Here is a 23,403-nt window from a genome sequence, read left to right as displayed (position 1 = left end):
CCCTAACACTCAGCAAAGAGAAATAAGTAAGACTATAGATAGAGTCTTTGCACAGCCTGCAGAAATACCTATGTTGTATTTCAATGCCATCTCCCTTCTATTAATAACAGCTCATGTGTATTTGGCATCTTGAAACCAAATGTATTAAAACCCTGGGAAAAGTTATAAACCAGGTGATATTATTCTCACAGAGGTGCTCCTATCTAGTGCTTAGTAAGTGCTACTCAATGCAGACCCTCAATAGCACATCGCCAGGAAGACTTTATGGATCTCTGTATACTTCCTTTCACTCTCTCTGTGGTAATCACATATATTTTATGAATACATTTTATTGATCCTCCACACCCCCATACTCTTTTGTGTTATATGCACTAGGATTAAAGTCAAAATAAAAATTCTTTATTTAACCCTGTTAGTCTCCCTGCATATATTAAAACTCATTTAGGGAACTGGGGATGAAGCTCAGTTGGTACAGTGCTTGCCTCACATGTACAAGGACCTGGGTTCAATCCCCAGCAACACACACACAAACACACACACACACACACACACACACGAGAAATAAAATTGTTCTTTAAGAAAGCACATTTAGGAAATGAAATATACAAATATCATTATTATTATAAGTAATCATAAGATTGGAGGATGCAGCTTAAATTTGTGGGTAAATGTGCTTATCTATCCATACTTATCCATACTGAGCTAGACTGGGGCAGCATTGTCTCTGTGGCATAAAGAAGCCTTTCTTGGGGAAATGGCTGGGACTTCATAGAAGGTTGTCCAGTGAAAAAGAAAATTAATTAATTTGTTCTATTTAAATTTGCCAGAGACTTCATTCCACCTCCCCTAAAGCAGTATGTGCAGAGTAACAAACCAAAGCATCACTAATTTCCTTTCCTGTCGGAAGAGAGAGGTACATTGAAAGGGTGGAAAGATGCCCCCAAACTTTCACTATCTACTACAAATTGTTAGGTCTCTGCAGCTAGAACTTCTCTAGCAGACTGTCTTAAATTAGTGATCCCATTATCACTTAGAGTTGAGGATGAGGAAGCCAAACTACTGGATGAGCATTACCTACTTCATAAAGGATTCTAGTTTGAAAAAAAAGAGGCACATCATGAAAATATTTTGTGTGCTACAAAGAGAGAAGCTGTGAAGTTATCACTCAATTTCATCTATTGAATCCAAGTGTCCTTTGTTTCTGTGTCTCTATGGGAACTTTTCCTTATGGCCTGTCTGTCTGTCTGCCTGTCTGCTGCCTGCCTTCCTCCCTCTTTGTTTTCCATGTCATCTCCATAGTACTTATTTCTTCTGTGCAGATAGTTTATACTTAAAGTTGATTTCTGAAAGCTGATCATTTTGAATTAACTTCTGAATTGTTTATCATAACATATGGCACTTTTAGATGTATCATCTTATGTTTTTGTCTCTGTTCTAAACTGTAACCATCTTACTTATACCTACATTTTCTCATCAATATGTACCCAGGATTATAACATCAAGTTTGATGAATGTAATTAGATGAGGAATTGAATTAAATAGAGTGGGTGGTTTAATACAATTTAAGACACCTTAGTAGTGATGTATTTTATGTCTAGTTAGGACTTCAATCTGGCCCTCTAGTTAAAAATCGCTTCTGGAGCTAGGCTAACCAAATTGAGTCTTGGTTTCCTCATCTACCAGATGGATGAGCCAAGCCCACTTACTCACACTCTCATTTTCCTCACACTAAATTAGAGGTAAAATTGTTTGCCTCATAGAATTATTAAGTTTAATTGAGTCGTCCATGTAGACCATGATGAAGGGCATATCAGAAGGGCGGAAACAATGTACTGTTTATCTCTGATTAAATTAAAAATGCTTATTTTAGTCATTTGAAGATTGTTCCATCCAAGGCACCGAAGCTATAATCCCAGTGCTTAGGAGGCTAAGGCAAGAGGATTGTAAATTCAAAACCAGCCTCAGTAATTTGGACCCTATCTCAAAATAAATAAATAAATAAAATAAAAAGGGCTGGGGATTGGCTTAGTGGTTAGAGTTCATGGTTCAATCCACAGTACAAAAAAAAAAAAAGGAAAAAAATGTTCCATTATCTCTAGCTTTTAAGTATATATTCTTCTCCTTTCTTTGTCTGTGAATTAAATTTCTTGGTGACTGTTTTGGTTTAGATGTGAGGTGTCTCCCACAAGCTCATGTGTGAGACAATACAAGAAAGCTTAGAGGTGAAATAATTGGGTTATGAGAGTTTTAACATAATCAGTGAATTGATCCTCTGATAGGGATTAACTTGGTGGTCCCTGCAGGCATTTGGGGTGTGGCTGGAGAAGGTGCGTGGGTATATATTTTGTCCTTGTTAAGTGAAGACTCTCTCTTTGTGTCCTGGTGTCATGTCCTGAGCTGCTTTTATCTGCCACATGCTTCTACCATAATGTCCTGCCTCACTTTAGGCCCCAAAGAAGTGAATATTATGTCTACAGACTGAGACCTCAAACTGTGAGCCCAAAATAAACGTTTTCTCCTCCAAAATAATTTTTTGTCAGGTATTTTGGTCAAAGCAATGAAAAAGCTGAGTTAATCAGTCATAGGCTGTTTTTTTTTAACTTTTTTTTTAGCTCAACTTGTCTGGAAGAAGAAAGCCTCGGAGCTAAAGAAGCTCTCCTGAGAGGTGGAGTTTACAGCTGCTGCTACCTGGAATCCATGCCAGGCTTCTAGCTCAGGGATTTCCTGCATCTCACCACTCACCCTTACTCAGGACAGGATATGTGTTGGATGCTATTCTTTGGTGGAGTTGAGGATGAAGATGAGTCTGTTTCTGATAATAGTTCCATGCAGGCCAGCTGCTTCTTCCTTCCCCTTTACACTAGAGGGATAGAGAATTTCTCGTCCTTGTTCATGAATAGTGCATAGTTTTCCTCCCTTCCATGCATGTCACTTACAGCTCTCTAATCTTGGGTAGGTTAATTTATACTCTTCTACTACAGTTTCTTTGAAATGAGAAATAATAGCAGTAAAAACTCAGAGGTAAATGTTAGAATTAAGTAATTTTATTTACATAAGTTAAGATGGTGTCTGCAATGTAATAATTGTTATGTAATTGTTACTTATTATTTCTTATGTGGGCATTAACCCTCAACCCCAATCATATTAAGAACATTTATGCTTATGGATCTCTTGGATGCATCATTATGGCAATTTCTACTTCTCATTAATTGAAATTTCCTTTCTTATTTTTGAGTTTATATATCCACTTCAAATTTTAAAAGAAAATTTCCAAACATTTATGCTTGAAGAGTGTGAATGAATGTTGAGGAAAAGCTGGGTCATAGGTAGAATCTTAGTCTACCACGTTGACCAAAAGTCATAGCCTTTGATGCTCATGATTATTGCAGATTTATTATTATTATTGGACTTGTCCTATGTCTAAAGCTGCACGGTGTCTTGCATTAATTAGGATTCTTTAGATTCAAGTGGTAGCGCTCTCGCCTGGCATGCGTGCTGCCCGGGTTTGATCCTCAGCACCACATACAAACAAAGATGTTGTGTCTGCCAATAACTAAAAAAATAAATATTAAAAATTCTCTTTCTCTCTCTCTCTCTCTCCCTCTCTCTTTAAAAAAAAAATTCATTTTGTTCTTGATCGTCACCATCTTGCTTAGGCCACTATTCTTACTTGCTTTTCTTCTAGGTACTACCACAACCTCTCCACCAGCTGCCAAAAGGCCATAGAAAAACACTGCTTAATACTTTCTGTGGTAAAACAAGCTAACCCTTTTTAGTTCATGTGGCTCCTATCTAGGTTATCTGTATCAAGAGAGGCCAAAAATATGTAGTTTATTAACCATATATATGCTATCCAAAACAGTTTCTTTCTCTAAGAGGGATTCTGCCTTTCTCCTAATACAATTGGTTCAAACTATAACCTCCTTTCCAGAAGAACAGTTCCCCTCACTTTATATGTTATCACTATTATTGCTTCAAATTAACCAAAAGCTAATAATGTTTAATATTTAATTTTCTTATACAATATTTAATTAATCTATAAAATTGGTTTTTATTACCTCTATCTTACTATAAAAAAACAGATAATTTCCTAATAATTTTGTGGTAATTTACCCACAATTATGCAGCTAGTTAAGGGCAGTATTTAGTGGCAGTAGAATCTGTATTTTTTTGGTACCTGGAATTGAACCCAGGGGTGCTTAACCACTGAGCCACATCCTCAACACTTTTTAAAAATATTTTATTTAGAGAGAGAGTCTCAATGAGTTGCTTAAGGCCTTGATAAGTTGATAAGGCTTTTTGAACTCCTGATCCTCCAGTCCCAGCCTCCCAAGCCACTGGGGTTATAGACGTGAGCCAAGAATCTGTATTCTTAAAAGCAGCACACTACAGGGACACAGCCACAACAATGTATATAGCAGCACATTCACAATACATAAACTGTGGAATCAACCTGGATACCCTTCAGTAGATGCCCTTCATATGAAGGGATAAAAAAAATGTGGCATATATATACAATGAAACTTTACTCATCCTTAAAAGAGAATAAAAGCATGACATTTGCAGGTAAATGGATGGCAGTGGAGAAGATAATGCTAAGTGAATTCAGCCAATCCAAAAAAAAAAAAAAATAAAGAAAGAAATTCTGAATGTTTTCTCTGAAATGAGGAGGCTGATTCATATTGGGGTAGAGAGGGGGAGCATGGGAGGATTAAATGAATTCTAGATAGGAAAGAGGGGTAGGAGGTAGAGGGAGGGAGCAGGGGATTAGCAAGGGCAATGGAATGTGATGGACATCATTATCAAAGTACATGCATGAATAACCTAACTGGGTGTCAACATACTTTATATATAATCAGAGATATGAAAAATTGTTGTATATTTGTATAATAAGAATTTTAATGCAAAAACAAAGTACATGTATAAAGGCATGTATTGGCATGAACATACTCTATATACAAAGATATGAAAAATTGTATTCTATATGTGTAATATGAATTGTAATGCATTCTGCATCCTGTATTTTAAAAAATAAAATCAATAAAACTAAAAAAAGAAAGAAATCCAAAACAAACAAAACAAAACAAATGATCCAGTTTTGCAAACAAATAAGCAGCACTAAAACTAGAAATAAGAACTGTTATAGATTAGAAGACCCAGAAGGTCCACACCAACCAAATATAATATACAGATTTCTGTTGGAATGTGATTAAGCAAATCAAACATGAAAAGATATTTTGAAAACCTTTCAATTTCAAACTTACAGAAAGCTTGCTAGAGTACCAAGAATTCCCACATACTCTTCATGTGTTAAGGACTTACCATGTTTACTTTATCTCTATCTTACACTGCTGGGAATTGAACCCATGTTCTTGCACATGCTTAGCACATGCTCTCCCAGTGAGCTACGCCCAAGTCCTGAATAATATTTGTAATACCTTTATGTTCCCTTGTTTTAAGACCATGACAAAGTAGACAAACAGAAATGCTTATATGTAGAATGAGTTAAGTGGGCTGTTTTGACAGCTAAGCCAAAGTGTAGATGATATATTTTCTAATAATTCTCCTTCACTAGCATTTTATCTATTCTGCTTAGTAATTTTATTTTTATTCATGGCAATTTTAGTAGAAGAATTGAAAATCAACATCTCAATTTCTTATGACCACTCACCTCTTTCAAGGCATCTACTTTTTGTGAAATCATAATGGGATGAATGGCAGCAAAATCATAGTTGATTTAAGCTACCCATTGTTTCTGTCATTAATCATGCATGTTTGCAGACAATTTGTTCAGACTTAACTGTTAGTGTTGTAAAGGATACAGCTTCATCCAATGCAAAGATAATTGTAGCTCTCTGTGGTTCACTAATTGGGCATTGAATCCCCATTTTGAGACTAGCAAAGTGTGGCAGGACTCAAGTACATCAGGAATGGAGTGAGGAGTGGAGCAAGTTTTAGGAGCTGTGGTCAGGGAAGGAGGTAGAGGCCAGGTCACCTAGGGTCTCCTTTTTATTCTTAGTTGGGAATCTTTTGGAAAACTTGAGCAGAGGAGTTAATATCTGAGGAACTCTGGTGTCAACTTGAGCCTCGAAGAAAAAAGGGGGTAATGTTCTCTGTAGAATTCACCAGCCCTAGTCCAATCCACATACCCATGAGTGTTTGAGAATTCAGTAGGTTGTTAAGCATTGCATCAAGGGAGGAACAGATAGAGGGCTAAATCTGTTGTCTAAAGAACATAAAAGTGATCAGACATGAAGACAACACCATCTGTGTCCTCAACAGAATCCAGAAATAAGAACCATCCACAGAAGATAGATTGATGTATGTGGTGATATTTTTTCAGAGAACTATGTAAGAGTTAAGTATGGTTAATATACAGAAACCATAAGGTGATTTATAAAATCATTAACAGAAATATCTTACCAATGGCAGTGAGACCACTTCAAAAAGAACGGGCTTCACTTAAAGTTTTGTCTGACTGTCACCTTAATTTAGAAGAGGAGACACAAGAATTAAAAAGAAACTAGATCAAATCACAAGTCAAGTATGTATGAAATTGCACATTTAACAGTCAATCTAAAGTTTTTAAACAGTAAAAAGTGTTTTAGGATACTAATTTGAGTGCATGGCATTCTTTGGATTTCCATTATACTTGATTTTTATTATAATTTTATCATTCTCTTGATTGAACTTATATATTTGTTTTTGTCTTTCAGTACTGGGGGTTGAACATGTAAGGAGTGGACTTTCTCATATTGATCTTTCTATTCTGATGTTACCTGACCATATGAATGTTGAACTGAGGAATGAGGAATGGGGAAAACTGAAGCTCTGATACTCAGTCACATTGATAATTAACTCAGTGTTCAACTATGGGCAAATTAATATTGCATAGTAATGTTTTAAAATATGCACAGTAGTCTGTGAAATCTTTGAGAGAAAGAATTATAATAATTCATTGTTTTCCATTTGCTACAGAATTTGAACCTGGACTTGCTAGAACTTCTGCAAACATTCTAGTAAAAATATCTAGTCATTTTACAATCATTAAAAAATATTTTGTACCATGAGTTTTACTTTTTTGAATTCTGACTTTATATTTTTATTTTATGTTTTTATAAAGCTTCTCTATTTCTGGTTTAGCATTTCAAGTTTGCTTTTATTTATCGTTTCTACACATTTAGTTTTACATGTTTCTTAGTTATGCTTTTAAAATTATTTCTTCTTTTTTAACTTTATATTTAATCTTTTTAAACTTTACATATTAATCAGCCTGGTTGATCATTAATTAGGAAACATCTATTATTCATTTTTAAACTTTCCAAAATAAATAGAAGACTATGTGTTGTCTCAGTATAACTTTACTGTATTTACTGTAAGATATTTCTTTGTAGCAAAATATTTTGTTATTATTCCAAATTTCTCTTTAATCTGAGGGCTACAGAGAACAATGTTTTGTTCTTTTTTTCCACTCAAGTACATTTAGAGTTAGTTGTTGTTGGTTATAATGGGCAGGTGTATGTGTTCGTGGAATACACAATTTCATAAAGTTGAATAAAATTAGCATATATTAAATTTAAAAATTTGAATTTTTCTTGGCACCTACAACTAAATTTGAATTGCCAGTATGTACCCATTGGATTTTTATGTACTCACACTACCAAAATTCCAGCTAACTAAACACTACCCTGACAACCAAGTGGTCATTAATAAATTTATGGTTCTAAATATCACATTATTGATGACTTATTTGTATTTTCCAACCTTTATTTCCAACTATGGACCTAAAGATTTAGACTAATATTATTTTGCTATGCCAGTACTGTGGCCCATACCAATGTTTTAATGTTATTACATAATTACAGTGTAATCAACCTTATATGCTTTTTTCACAATTTTATTTTGGTACATTGAAATTGTACACAATGATGAGATTTCTCATTACATGGTCATTCATTCACACACTATAAAATATAATTTGGCCAATATCACTCTCTAACACTTCCCCCCTCCTTCCCTTACACCCTCCCCTTGATCCCTTTTCTTTACTGATCTCCCTTTTATTTTCATGATTTTAGCCTAACATTTCTCTACCTTTTTCATCTCTAGCTTCTGCATGTGAGAGAAAACATACAACACTTGACCTTCTGAGTTTGATTTATTTTGTTTAACATAATCCATTTTGCTGCAAAGGATTGATTTAATTTTTCTTTCTGGCTGAATAACATTCCATTGTGTATATACAGCACATTTTCTTCACTCTTTCACCTGTTCAGGAACACCTAGGCTGGTTCCTTACTTTGGCAATTGTGGATTGTGCTGTTAAAAACATGGATGTGCATGTGTCACTCACTGTAGAAAGATGATGTATAGCTGGGTCACATAGTGGTTCCATGCCTAGTATTTTGAGAAACCTCCATACTGATTTCCATAGTGATTGTACTAATTTGCCTTCCCACCCCCAGTACAAGTGTTTCTTTCTTTCCACATCCTCACATATATTATATGTGTATTCTTGATATCTGTAATTCTGACTTATTTCAGTGTAGTTTTGATTTCTGTTTCTCTTTTTGCTATTTTGTGAAGCATTTTTCATATAATTGTTGGTCATTTGTATTTCTTCTTTGGAAAACTGTCTGTTTACTTCATTTATCCACTTACTAATTGGGTTATTTGATTTTTTTGGTGTAAAGTTTTTGAGGTTTTCATATAGTCTAGGTATTATTCCTCTGTCAGAAGAGTAACTAGCAAAGATTTTCTCCCATTTTATAGGCTCTGTGTTTACATTCCTAGCTGTTCCCTTTGCTGTGTAGAAATTTTTCTTTTTCCCATTGGATGTCATTCTGTTTATTAATTGCCGGCATTATTTCCCAAGATCATCTTGTATTTTCTTTACTCTAGGCCCAGAATCAGTCATTTTTTTCCTGAAAACTCTAATTCCTATTAAGGTGTGGGCACTATCTACATGAATATTGTCCTTGGGTTTGTCATGTTAAGTATATTTATCATATATGTAACATACAAAGGTGAATATGTATTTCATATAGATAGCAGGCAAGAAGGACTTATATATGTTAGGGATATTAATCCAAATGTTTCATATGTACATATGTACATTAAGTATATTTAGTACAGCATTATCATACCAAATTGGAGATAGTCTAATTAGTCTTCAATAAGAAAATACTTCTATTTTCATATCCATAAAATAATGTAGCACACAACCACCATTTTAAACTATTAGATCTACAGTGTCCTAATTATTTCACAAGTATAATTAAAATACTCTAGATTGATGACATAACTGAAGCAAATTTATTCTAATACCTGCATCAACTGCTGAGGTGCAAAAGGAAGCTGCCTGCTACTGACACTGTATCTTGTTACCAGGGAAGTTATTGTTTGCTACATTTTTATTTTTTTTCCCAGTGCATGGGTTCTCAGAGAGAGGGCCATATAATTAATCTGAATGTCACTAAGGGATTACATAAGGGGATCCATGTCCCACAAGTACTTCAGTGTGTTTGGTAAAACCTATTAGAATGGTAACAGAGGAACTGTGATAAACTAAACAAGGAATTGGCAAAACTTTTCTACAGGCCACATAGAAAATATTTTAGGCTTGGTGAGCCAGAAGTTCTCTGTGGGTATAATCTGAAATCTGCTGTCAATGATAAGTGAATGAGTGTGAATGTTTCCAACAAAACTTTATTTTCAGGGGATAAGAAGCATAGCACAGTGGTAGAGCACTTGCCTAGAAGGCATGAGGGCCTCAGTTCACAACCACTACAAAACAAAACAAAAACATTCCATTTATAAAAACAGGCAATGGACTGAATTTGGTGCAAAGGACTGCTAATGCTGTGAATCTTCCTTTCAGTTGTACTGTGCACACATGACGTGTTCCTTTTTATAGATGATGGTGTGGTTGTGCAAACCATAAACACAATTTCACAAAAACTTAGTTAATAAAATAAGATGATTTTCCAAATTTCTCTCCCTTGTTAGTATTATTGAATTAATAATCAATGTGACTGCTTATATTGTATATTTGACAAGATTAAAATATGCTAGAATTAGAGCAATATAATTCAAGAAATAGTACCCTCCAAATTTTTATCTTTCTGTGCTCTTTATTCATTAATATGAGAAAATTAATATATTTTATAAGAAATTGGTAAGAAATATTCAAGGGGTCTTCAGTGTATAATTTTATGAATTTACTCCTTCAAACCTTGGTCTAGTATTTTTAGGGATCACATATATATAATTTTTAAAATATTTGAATTGTTATAAATACATTATATAATAATTACATAAGAATTGAAAAATATAGTTGATCCAGATAAAAACTAGATCATATTTATGCCACTTAATATGATGGCATTGATAGGCAGCTCTGTACTCACTAATTGATTGTCCATTTTTTTTCTAAGTACTTGGGTCAACCCCAGGGCATGCTGGACCACTGAGCTGTATCCCACACCCTCCCTCATTCTTAAACTCTCTCTCATGATTTTCTCTCAAGCACTCCAGCAAAGTTGTTTTATTCATAGTTACCACTGATTTTCATTTTAGCAAATCTAGATATAACCTCTTGCACTGCATTTTACATGTATACATTGAACAATGAAACATATCCACCTCTAATTCCAAGAATTCTCAAACTACTTAAATGGGTGTAGACTCCATGTAAATAAGCAGTGACTTCTCTTTTACAACCACACCTAGAGGTATGTATCACCCTCCATCCCATCCAAATAATATTAATACAACTAAGAAAAATCAGAACAAACTGAAAAAATAAGAACAGCCTATTGAAAATGGGGAGAAACTTTTTATTTGAATCCATCCCATTTATTAATTCTTTGTTTAAATTCTTGCATTATAGGAGTCCTATTAAGGAAGTTGGAGCCTAATGTGACATGATGAAGATTAAAGCCTACTTTTTTTTATTAGACACAGGGTTTCTGATTTAATTCCTATGTCCTTGATCCACATTGAATTGAGTTTTGTGCATGGTGAGAACAGGGGCTTAATTTCATTTTTTTGCATATGGATTTTCAGTTTTCCCAGCATCACCATTTGTTGAAGAAACTATCTTTTCTTCAATGTATGTTTTTGGTGCCTTTGTCTAATATAAGATAATTTTGTGGGTTAGTCTCTGTGTCCTCTATTCTGTACCATTGGTCTACCAGTCTGTTTTGGTGCCAATACCATGCTGTTTTTGTTACTTTTGCTCTGTAGTGTATTTTAAGGTCTGGTGTAGTAATGCCACCTGCTTCACTCTTCCTGCTAAGGATTGCTTTAGCTATTCTGGGTCTCTTATTTTTCCAGATGAATTTCATGACTACTTTTTCTATTTCTATGAGGAATGCCATTGGAATTTTGATCAGAATTGCATTAAATCTGTATGGTGATTTTGGTAGTATGATCATTTTGATAATATTAATTCTGCCTATCCAAGAGCAAGGTAGAACTTTCCATCATCTATGGTTTTCTTTGATTTCTTTCTTTAGAATTCTGTAGTTTTCTTCCCAACCAAAGAAACAATCAGTGAGATAAATAGAAAACCTACATCTTGGGAGCAAATGTTTTACCCTTCACACATCAGATAGAGCACCAATCTCTCGGGTATATAGAGAACTCAAAAAGCTAAATATAAAAAACAAAGGAAACAAATAAATGGCCAAGAAACTGAACAGACACTTTTCAGAAGAGGATATACAATCTATGAACAAATATATGCAAAAATGTTCATCATCTCTAGCATTAGAGAAATGCAAATCCAAACTAAAGTTTCATCTCTCTCCAGTTAGAATGGCAGCTATTAAAAATACAAACTGCAATAAGTGTTGGCAAGGATGTGGGGGAAAAGCACACTCATATATTGCTGGTGGGGCTTTAAATTAGTGCAGCCAATATTGGGAGCAGTATGGAGAATCTTGGAAAACTGTGAATGGAACCACCATTTGACCCAGCTATCCCTCTCCTTTGTCTATACCCAAAGGACTTAAAAACAGCATACTACAGGAACACAGCTACATCAATATTTATAGCAGCACCATTCATAATAGCTAAACTGTGGAATCAATCTAGATGCCCTTCATTAGATGAATGGATTTTTTAAAATGTGGTATATATACACAATGGAATATTATTCAGCATTAGAAGAGAATGAAATCATGACATTTCCAGGTAAATGGATGGAGCTGGAGAATATAATGCTAAGTGAAGTTAGCCTATCCCCCCCTTCAAAAGAAAAACAGATGCCAAATGATTTTTCTGATTTAAGGATGTTGATTCATAATATCCTTTTGGGGGTCAGGGGATGGGAGGATTAAATGAACTCTAGATAAGGCAAAGAAAAAATAGAGATGGAGGGGAAGGGAGTTGGGAGAGAGTTAGGAAAGACGGTGGAATTCAATTGTTATCATTATCCTAAGTACACATATGAAGACACTAAGAATGTGACTCTACTTTGTGTACAACTAGAGAAATGAAAAGTTGTTCTTTGTATGTGTAAAATGAATTTTAATGCATTCTGTTGTTATATAGAACAAATTAAAATTTGAAAACATAAACAAAATCCTGAGTATATTTTTATTTCATGTTTTATTTTTTATAAAGCTAATCATATACTTCTGGTTTAGCATTTCAAGTTTTCTTTTCTTTGTACTTTATATACATTTGGTTTTTAATGTATTTTAGTTTTCATTGGTATTTATTTCTACATTTTTAAACTGTTTTAATGTACTCATTCTGGATGATCATTAATTAATAAACCTATATTACTCATTTTTAGACTTTCAAAAATGAATTCATAAGACTATATATTTTATCTTAGGACAACTTTAGCTACATTCACTGTAAAATATTACTTTATAGCAAAATATTTTGCCACTGTTCAAAATTCCTCTTATTCCAGAGGCTATATAGAAATATGTTAAGGTTTTCCACTAATGTGGATTTAGACTTTATGTTTTGGTGGTGATAATATGTGTGCATGTCTGTGTGTGTGTGTGTGTGTGTGTGTGTGTGTGTGTGTGTTTATGTGAGAACACAGATTTCACAAAGTTGAATAATGTGAACATATATTAAAACAAAAACTATTTCTTGTCATCTACAACTAAATTTAAAGTGCAAATACACAACCCTTTTTTTGAGTTTTATGTACTCAAATCACCCAAATGGTAGCTGATTAAATAGTACCCTAAAAGCCAAATAGTCATTAATAACTTTAGGATCTAAATATCACATTATTGATAGCTTATTTGTATTTTAAAATGTTTATTTCCAAATATGGACCTAAAGATTAGGTTGATATTATTTTGCTATGCCATTCCTGTGACCCATACAAATATTTTAATGTTTTTACAATTGTTATAATGCAATCAACCTTATATAATTTTTCACACAATTTATACTAGTATATTATAGTTGTACATAATGATGGAATTTGTTGTTACATATTGATTTATGCACACAATTTAAAAATATTTTGGCCAATATCACTGCCTGGCATATGCTTCCTCCACCCCTTGGTCCCATTCTTCTACTGATCTTTCTTTGATTTTTATGAGATCCACCCCACATTTCTTTGTCTTTTTCCTCTCTAGTTTCTGCTTATGAGAGAAAACAAGATCCTTGACCTCTAAGTTTGACTTACTTTGTTTAACAAAATGTCCTCTAGTTCTATCCATTTTCCTGCAAATGGTATGATTTCATTTTTCTTCATGCTGAATAAAACTCTATTGTGTCTATACCACATTTTCTTCATCCATTCATCTGTTGATGGAAACCTAATCTGATTCCATAGATTGGCAATTGTGAATTGTGCTGTTAAAAACATAAATATGCATGTGTCACTGTAGAGAGATGACTTTAATTTTTCAGGATAAACACTAAAAGATAGTAGAGCTGGGTCATGTGGTGATTTCATGCCTAGTATTTTGAGAAGTCTCCATACTGATTTCCATAGTGGTTGTACTAATTCGCCATCCCACCAACAGTACAAGTGTTCCTTTTCGTCACATTCTCATGTTTATTATATGAGTGTCCTTGATGTCTATCATTCTGACTGGCTTGAGATGAAATTAGTGCAGTTTTGTGTGGGGAGCCACCCCTGAGCTATTTGAGTGTCATTTTTGGACTTGGAGCTAAGGAGCTTTTGGTTTGGCATTGCAAGCTACTTTGTGGCTCCTTCCACTTAATGGATTGTGCAATGCAAGTGATCTCTGTCGTTGCTCTGGCCAGGAAGACTGATCCCATAGCTCTCCAGAGTTGGAGGTGACCCACTGGGAACTGGAAAGCCCATCTCCTACTTTAATTGGCTAAGAACATTCTGTAGAAAACCTTTGGCGTTGAAGAGGTTTCCCTGGCTGTAGCCTGAGTCCCGCATCCCTCCACCTCTCCCCACCCTCCCCGCATCCCTTTCCCCTTGGGCTCCCTCGCTCCGGTCCCGGTCCCGTTGCTCTTCCTCCCTCTCTCCCTTACTCCCACCCCGGCCGCTCCCTCCCTAGCCCCGGCCAGCTGTGCTGGGCTTCTGTTGGTCGCCTTGCGCCGGGCCCTGCAGCCAGCTTTTGCCCGCCCCGCCGCGATGGAGGTGCCCCAGCCCGAGCCTGCGGCAGGCTGGGCTCCTAATCCTGCCGGTGTATGCTAGAGCGCCCAGCGTCCTGGCCACCTCCCGGGCCTCTGGCTGGGGACTCATGGTCTCCTGGAGTCCCCAGAGGTTGCCGTCTCTAAGTCTCCAGTCACCACCCTGACCCAGACCATGCACAATCTCGCAGGGCTCAGCAGCTAGAACCCAAAGAGTCTGCCCTTTGGAAGCCGGCTGACACACCTATCCCTGTCAAGGCAGGGATCTGAATCTTCCCTGTCATCAGAGTCCTCTGAATTTTCTGACGCAGGTCTCTGTTTGGATTCCCCCAGCCCTATGGACCCCCAGATGGCAGAACAGACGTTTGAGCAGGCCATCCAAGCAGCCAGCCGGATTATTCAAAATGAGCAGTTTTCTATCAGATGTTTCCAGTCCTTGCCTGCATGGCTGCTGGGCCACATCACCAACTCCCAAGCACTGGAAAGCTGGAGGAAGAGTGAGGCAGGTGACAGAGCTGCCAGCAGTCCTGGGGAAGACAAAGAAAATAATGGATTTGTCTTCAAGATGCCATGGAAGCCCACACATCCCAGCCCTGCCCATACTCTGGCACAGTGGGCCAGCCGCAGAGAGGCCTTTACCCAGAGGCCAAGCTCAGCCCCTGACCTGATGTGTCTTACCCCTGAGCATAAGATGGAAGTAGAGGAGCCCAGCCCCTTGGCTCAGTCCTGCTCTCTGACCCCTGCTGAGGCAACTACTGAGGAAGATGTTGGATTTGTGGACATTCTGGAGAGTGACTTAAAGGATGATGAAGCAGTTCCCCCAGGCATGGAGAGCCTCATTAGTGCCCCATTGGTCAAGACCTTGGATAAGGAAGAAGAACAGGACCTCATAATGTTCAGCAAGTGCCAGAGGCTCTTCCGCTCTCCATCCATGCCCTGCAGTGTGATCCGACCCATCCTTAAGAGGCTAGAGCGGCCCCAGGACAGGGACATGCCTGTCCAAAATAAGCGGAGGAGGAGCAGCAGCAGCCTGAAGAACCTAAAGCCCGTGTCCTCCGCTGAAAGTCCCTGTGCCATGATGAGATCAAAAACATCCTGGACAGTGACCATCGTGGGCTAATCGGAGATTACTCCAAGGCCTTCCTTCTACAGACTGTGGATGGCAAACACCAAGACCTCAAATATATCTCACCCGAAACGATGGTAGCCCTGTTGACCGGAAAATTCAGCAACATTGTGGAGAAGTTTGTGATTGTGGACTGCAGATATCCCTATGAATATGAAGGAGGGCACATCAAGACTGCTGTGAATTTGCCTCTGGAACGGGATGCTGAGACCTTTCTGCTGCAGCACCCCATCATGCCCTGTAACCTGGACAAGAGAATCATCCTCATTTTCCACAGTGAATTCTCGTTTGAGCGTGGGCCCCACATGTGCCGATTTATCAGGGAACGAGACGGTGCAGCCAATGACTACCCCAGCCTGTACTACCTGGAGATGTATATCCTCAAAGGCGGCTACAAGGAATTTTTCCCACAGCACCCGAACTTCTGTGAACCCTAGAACTACCGGCCCATGAATCACGAGGCCTTCAAGGAGGAGCTGAGGACCTTCCACCTGAAGACGCAGCTGGGCTGGGGAGCGAAGCCGGAGGGAGCTCTGTAGCCGGCTGCAAGATCAGTGAGGAACCGCTGCCAGTCCTGCCACCATCCTGGCCCTGTGAGGCCCTGGTGCCTATTGTACCATGGGCCTTCTAGAGGCCTCAGGTGCTATCCAGGGGAAAGACAGCATGGGTGTCCTGTCTGTCTCCCCCTGTCCCTGATTTCCCTTGTCTCACTCCAGTCATTTTCCATACCCTGGTGATAACACCACCCCTGGAAGACCCCAGCCTGGTGGGTTAAAACCAGGTCAGAGGAAATATTTTGTGTTCAGCAGGGACCTTTTTGCTTTTCTTCCTTCCTGTTTGGGTCAACTCTTTTGTCTTCTTGGTCCAGAAAAGTCCCTTTATGTATGTGTCAGCTGAGGCTGTTGGGAGAGCCTTGCCCCTAAGGACCAGGATGGGCCAGGGCTGCCCCTGCCTCTGCAAGAATCATGGGTGTGTCTGCACGTTGCCCCTTTCTTTTTCCTGTCCCTCTGTCCAAGCACCCCCAGTGTAAACATAAGCTCTTACTCTTTCCTGTTGCAGTATTACCTGCATGCTTGATTTCTTTGTCTAACTTTTACCTGTCCCAGGACACAATCACTGGCTGTGTAGTCTCCCCCTGTCCAGTTGGGGTTAGAGATTCAAACAGCAGTTACCCCCTGGTCCTGGCTTTTGTTGCCCCAGAAAGGGATGTTATTATCTTTGGAAGTCCCTGAGGAAGGGGCTAAGGCCTGAATCAGGAGCCTACTGGAGGCCCCAATGCTGTGAATCCTAGGGCCTGACTGGTCAGAACTTGCTGCTGTCCTGTCATGGATGGATGGATGGATGAATGGACTGACTGTGGGAGCATGGATGGCCATGAATGCATGGTGCCTTGCACACACATGTGCATATAAGTTGAGTGGAAGCATTTTGGTGAACATGCTAGCCTGTGGCAGGAATGTATATGTGAACAAAAAGTCTTTACAATTCATTTGGAAATATTCAAGAAAAAATTGTTCAAGAAAAAATGTGGAAGCAGCTAAACCAAGGACTGAGCAACCTCTGGATTCTGAATCTCAAAGTGGGGGAAGGGTTGTGCTTGAAGGCCCCATGAGACATCTGTTAAGTCCTTGGTTCAATAAAGCATTGAGCAAGTTAAAAAAAAAAAAAGAAAGAAAGAAAACCTTTGGCGTTCCCCCATATAAATAAAGCAAATGCGGGCTTTCAGGCTTTCTTTCCAGCTTGGAAGCTGGACCCTTAAGGTCAAAGAGCTGTCCTGACCTTGGTCTTTAAAACTACTTTCTGGGTCGTGTGATTTTTCAAGGTATTTCTCAGCCAACTCACTTCCCCAGGGGAACCCAGCTTTCATCACCTATGAGGGCTGCAGGTGAGAGTTTCGATTTCTGTTTTCCTTATTGCTAGTGACGTTGCATATTTTTCATATATTTGTATTTCTTCTTCGAAAATTATCTGTTTAATTCATTTGCCTATTTATTACCTGTATCATCTAGTTTTGTAATTAAGTTTTTGTTTTGTTTTTTAGTTTTTTATTCTGGATATTAATCCTCTGTCAGAAGAGTAGCTGGAAAAGATTTTCTCCCTTTCTGTATGCTTTCTGTTCATATTCCTAATTGTTTCTCTTGCTATGCAGAAGGTTTTTAATTTATTAACTCTTGGCATAGGAGCATTCCTGAGTTTAGGAGTCCTATTGATAAAAGTCATTGCCTGTACCTGTATCCTAGACTGTTGACCCTATGCTTTCTTGTAGGATTTCCATTAAGATATAGTTTCATTATTCTGCATAGAATACACTGGTTTTCCCAGCACAATTTGTTTAAAAGGCTATCTTTTGTCCATTGTATGTTTTTGGCTCATTTGTGAACAATGAAATGTGTGGGATTCTCAAATGTATTTTGTTCTGTTTCTTTGGTCTTCCTGTGTATTTTCATGCCAGTACCATTGCAGTTTTTGTTACTATAGCTCCTTAGTATAATATTAAGGTATTTTGATGCCTCCAGCATTACTTTTGTGGCTTAGAATTGCTTTGGCTATTCCGGTTCTTTTATACTTCCAAGTGGATATTAGGACTTTTTTCTTGGTCTGTGAAGAATGGAATTGGTATATTGATGGGAATTACATTAAATTTGTATATTGCTGTTGTTAGTATGGCCATTTTAACTATTAATTCTGCCTATCCAAGAACATGGGAGGTCTTTCTATTTTCTGAGGTCTTCTTCGGTTTTTTTCTTTAGTGTTCCATAAATTTTCGTTTTAGAGGTCTTTCACCTCCTTGAATAAATTTATTCTTTGGTATTTTCTTGAGGCTATTGTGAATGGAATTGTTCTGGTTTTTTTCTCAGCAGATTCATTGTTGACATGTAGGAAAACTATCAATTTTGTATATGAATTTTGTAACCCACATTACCAGATTTGCTTATTAGCTCTAGTAGTCTTTTGGTGGAGTTTTTTTTTTTTTATCTTCTAGGTATAGGATCTTATCATCTGCCAATAGTAATAACTTGTCTTCTCCCTTTTCTATTTTCATCCCCTTTATTTCCTTCTGTAGCTTAATTGCTCTGGCTAGAATTTTAGGGACTGTATTAAATAGAAATGTTGCTAGTAGTCATCCTTGTCTTGTCCCAGCGTTTAAAGAAAATGCTTTAAGTTTTTCTGTTACTGTGGGTTTGTTTTGGGTTTTTCATTTATAGTCTTTATGATGTTCATTTAGTCAGCTTTTTCACTGCTGTGACTAAAGGATGCAATGACCACAATTATAGAGGAGAGAGAATTTATTTGAGAGCTCATGGTTTCAGAGTACTTAGTCCATAGAAGGCCAGATTCATTCCTCAGGGCTCCAAGTAAGACAGGATCCCATGGAGAGAGAAGGTGGCAGAGGGAAGCAGCTCACATCATGGTGATCAGGAAACATAGAGAGAGTTTTCCACATGCCAAATACAAATATATATGCCTAAGCCATGCCCCAATTCCCACCTCCTCCAGCCACACCCTACCACTTTAGTTACTGCTCAGTTAATTCCTATCAGGGGATTAACTCATTGATTGGGTGAAGATTCTCACAATCCAATCATTTCTCCTCTGAACCTTCTTGCATTGTCTCACAGGTGAGCTTTTGGGGGATACTTCACATCCAAACCATATCAGATGTTGAAGTAGGTTCCTTCTACCCCTAGTTTCTTCAGTGTTTTTATGGGTGCTGAGTGTTGTCAAAGGCTTTGTCTATGTCAATTGACATGCCTAAGTGATTTTTGTCCTTAATTCTATTTATGTGATGAATTACATGTATTGATTTGTGTATTTTAAACCATCTTTGCACCTCTGGAATAAAACCAACATTCTTGTGATGTATAGTCTTCTTCATAAGTTGCTGAAACCCATTTGCCAATATTTTATTAAGTATTTTTCATCAGGGACATTGGTCCTTTTTTATCTTTCCTTGATGTGTCCTTATCTGATTTTGGTATAAGTGTGATACTAGCTTCACAGAATGAATTAGGAAATATTCCATCTCTTTCTATTTAAGTTATAATTTGATGAGTATTGGTATTAATTCTTATCTCCCACGTCCCACATGGGCAATGGTGTCAGGGTCACTTTTCGTGAACTGGGCTGGCAATGAAAATACCACACAAACACAGAAATGCCTTTATTGGGGTTCAAGGATGCCTCTGTGACTATACTATGTATACAACCAGAGATATGAAAAATTGTGCTTCATATATGTAATAAGAATTGTAATGCATTCCACTGTTATGTATACATAAAAAATTTTGAAAAGAAAAAAAATGTTAAAAATAAATAAGTAAATAAATAGCTGATCCACATGAAAAAGTGTTTCATTTCTTTTAAATCAACTAGAATGCTTGGGAAAAAAAGGTAAGTCAATGAACAGGGTAAGAAGTGCACCTATTTCTCCCTGTGCCAAATGGCGATGATTCTCCAGGAATAACAGCATAATTGTATCCAACCCAAGGAAGGCCAGTGTTAACTCCCCAAGAGGGTCTGTCCATTTGGTCCAGGAGAGGATATTGACTGATCCATTTAACCTGTGCTGACCTCAGTCCTGATGATGCTTTTAATTTTACATGGCTACCAGGTTTGGAGTAGAAGCTCCTGATGGTTTCTAACAGAGACAGAATGCAGAAGACATTGTGTTCTCCTGTGAAAGGGCAAGCATGTCTCTTAGAGACACCTAGCAGCCTTTCCTCAGGTAGGACTGACTGCCTGCATGAATCTGTTATTGAGCAATCAAGCACTCAGGAAGCATTTGGGTAATGAGGTAGAAGAAGTGATACAGAACATGTAGCCACACTGACCTAGATTTGAATCATGACTCTGTTACTTCTAAGTTTGTGACCTTAGGCAGCTCACTCAGTCCCTCTTGTTCTGCTATTTTGAGTACAAAGAGCGTTAGAATAGCCCACTTTCCTTAGTGGGGTGGGACAACAGCAAGGAGGCGGTATGACTGGAGCCTTGTGAAGAAAATCCACAAATAGATAAAGTCAGTTAGGGTGGAGCCCACTGTATGGACCTTGAACAAAGATTTAGAGTTTCTTCTTTTGAGAAGACATTGGAGGATTTTAAAAAGAAGAGAGACCTGATCTGACCTCATTTTCCTAAGCCTTATCTGGCTATGGTGGTGAAGAAGACTTTAGAAGAAGAAGTGGAAGTCCCAGAGGTGGTAGCTGCACAATCCTGGGACAGCACATGCTGGCTTGGACATGCGCAGTGAGAGAAGAGTGCTGGGGAGAAGGGTCAGATGCAGGATCTCCAAGGTGCACTCCTAGATGTCTAGGAGGAAAGAAATCACAGAGGAAGAACCCCAGTAGCCGAGGAGAGCATCATCACACCAACCTGGCTCATGATTTAAACAATGTGCCAGAGAAAAGATGCCTGCTGTCCTTGGCTTTACCAGTCCTTCTCCTCTTGGGTTGTAGTTGGAAACAGAATGGCCCAGAAAAACAGTGAGACCATGGAGTTCAGTCTCCCAGCAACTACATATGACCATGTGAAGAAGTGTGGCAGATGGGACATTAGTAGGTGTATTTCTACTTTCATCCCCTGGGACATGGGGTATGCTGGCCCAGTCATGACCTGAACTGGAAGAATAATCTAGGATTATTCTAACAAAAGTTCCTGCAATCAGGTCAGAAGACTTTGTCTCTGCTGAGCCTGGCTCATCCACAGGAGCCCTTGATTGCAGGCTTCCACAGAAAAACTCATAAACAATTTTTTTCAGTTTGTTTAAATTAATTTATTTAAAATAATAACACTATTATTTAATAGTAAAAAAGCAAGAAATATTGCCCTCACAATTATTTTTTTATTTATGTGCTTTTATTCACAAAAACTAGCAAATTAATAGATTTTATAAGAAATTGGTCATGAAATATCTAGCTGAAGTTATTAGTGAAGGTCTTCCCCTGCATGAAGCCACTCAGAGAGAATATTCAAAAAGAAATTCTTAGTCACAGGTATACCAGTATGAGGACCACTACAGGATGAGTCAGAAGACACAGCAGGTATTGTACAAAAACCTGACAGATTTAAAATAGACATCTTAGTATTTGTGTTAAGAGATGAGCAAGAGTGACAAAAACATTTCCATCTTAAAATTCCAAAAAATATTACTAACAATGAAAGAAATGAATGACTTTGGAAATGTAATATCAGGAATAAATTGATAAAAAATTCAAATAATCATTAAATTTGTGGCTCTCAATCTTCTTTTTTTCCCCACCCACAATGATAATGGAACCCAGGGCACCCGCCACTGAGACCAGTTCCAGGTCTTATTTTTAGTTTCTTTATTTTGAGACAGGTTCTCAATAATTTTCCCAGAACACTTATACTTTGGACTCCTCCTGCCTCAGCCTGGGTAATCCCTAGAATTTCATGAATGCACCACTGCACACAGCTTAACAACCTGTTTTAAATGTTTTGTTTTTAGTTGTAGATGGCCATAATACCTTTATTTTATTTATGTGTGGTGTTGAGGATAAAACCCAGGGCCTCACATGCGCTAGGCAAGCACTCTACCACAACCCCAGTCCCTTATCAATCTTAATTAAGGGAAAAAGAAGGCAAGTGAAACTACAATAGTAGTAAAAAGAAAGAAATAACCACAAGTCTGGAAGAGGTTTCTGAATGTTTTTGTCAATGTCTTACACATAATATTGAATTTTCCTTTTACATAATCATACATACATAGAAAGTAATTGCCTCCATTTCAGTCCCCAGTACTACTCCTTTCCCTAATCTCCTCCTATCCCCTTTCCCATGCTTCTTATCTACTGGCCCCTTTCCCATGCTTCTTGTCTACTGGCCTTCCTTCAATTTATTTGAAGTGTTTTTAAACTACTGGTATCTCCAAATCAAGTGGAAATGTATGTCAGTTCATGCATTCACAAAACACACACTATTTCTTAAAATTAAAAGTGTAAGCGAATAAAATGCTTTTGATTGTTTTGAGAAAAATAGATGTTTAAGCAAAAATGTGTCAGAGTCTAGGTGAGGTTTTCTCCAAATCAGCATATTCCAGTTTCACAGAGTATTTGGGAAACAGTGACCACCAGTGAAGAGACTGCTAGTACCCACAGACTGATTGCAACAAGCTTCATAAAGCTGGGCCCCAGCAGTCACCAGGAACAAGGGACTTGCAACACTAACAAGTAATCTGCGAGGGTGAGGCCAGAACCTGTAGGCATGAAGCAGGTGAATATGAGAGCAGGACCATGTAAAGCAGATGCCATCTACTCTGAGTAAGGAGGGTACCTGACCCCTGACCTTGGGGCCACTAGGGTAAAATTCACACACCTTGAGCTCCCATTGCTTTCTGCAGTGAACTGCCTCATAGTACTGAGAGGAGTAATGGGGTTTGGAATTTCTGTCAGTTTGTTCTTACCAATTTGAATTTGTGTTAGCAACCTCTTTGTGGTAATGTTTATAAAATTTCAGTGTCCAAGCACATGCCATGCAAAGGATTCATATTTATATGAATATGAAGAGATGATTTTTATTTCCAGCCATTTTCATTTATTTCTAATGCTTAATTCAGACTTGCTTCTCCTTCAGATGACTCTTCTTCTAGGGAGTTTCATCCTTCTGCTGGTTCTGATTCTTATCTCTCTTTTACATAAAATATTTCATTGAGTAAATGTCAT

General features: G+C 37.7%; 1 pseudogene; it reads left to right on the top strand.

Moving 5' to 3' along the window:
- The first annotated feature begins 14,599 nt into the window (after window positions 1-14,599).
- Window positions 14,600-16,282, top strand: LOC144255122 (M-phase inducer phosphatase 2 pseudogene; annotated as a pseudogene).
- Window positions 16,283-23,403: the final 7,121 nt, after the last annotated feature.

The sequence above is a fragment of the Urocitellus parryii genome, chromosome 5 (assembly GCF_045843805.1).
Source record: "Urocitellus parryii isolate mUroPar1 chromosome 5, mUroPar1.hap1, whole genome shotgun sequence".
NCBI classification, from domain to species: Eukaryota; Metazoa; Chordata; class Mammalia; order Rodentia; family Sciuridae; genus Urocitellus; species Urocitellus parryii.
This window is presented reverse-complemented; position numbering and strand designations above follow the sequence as displayed.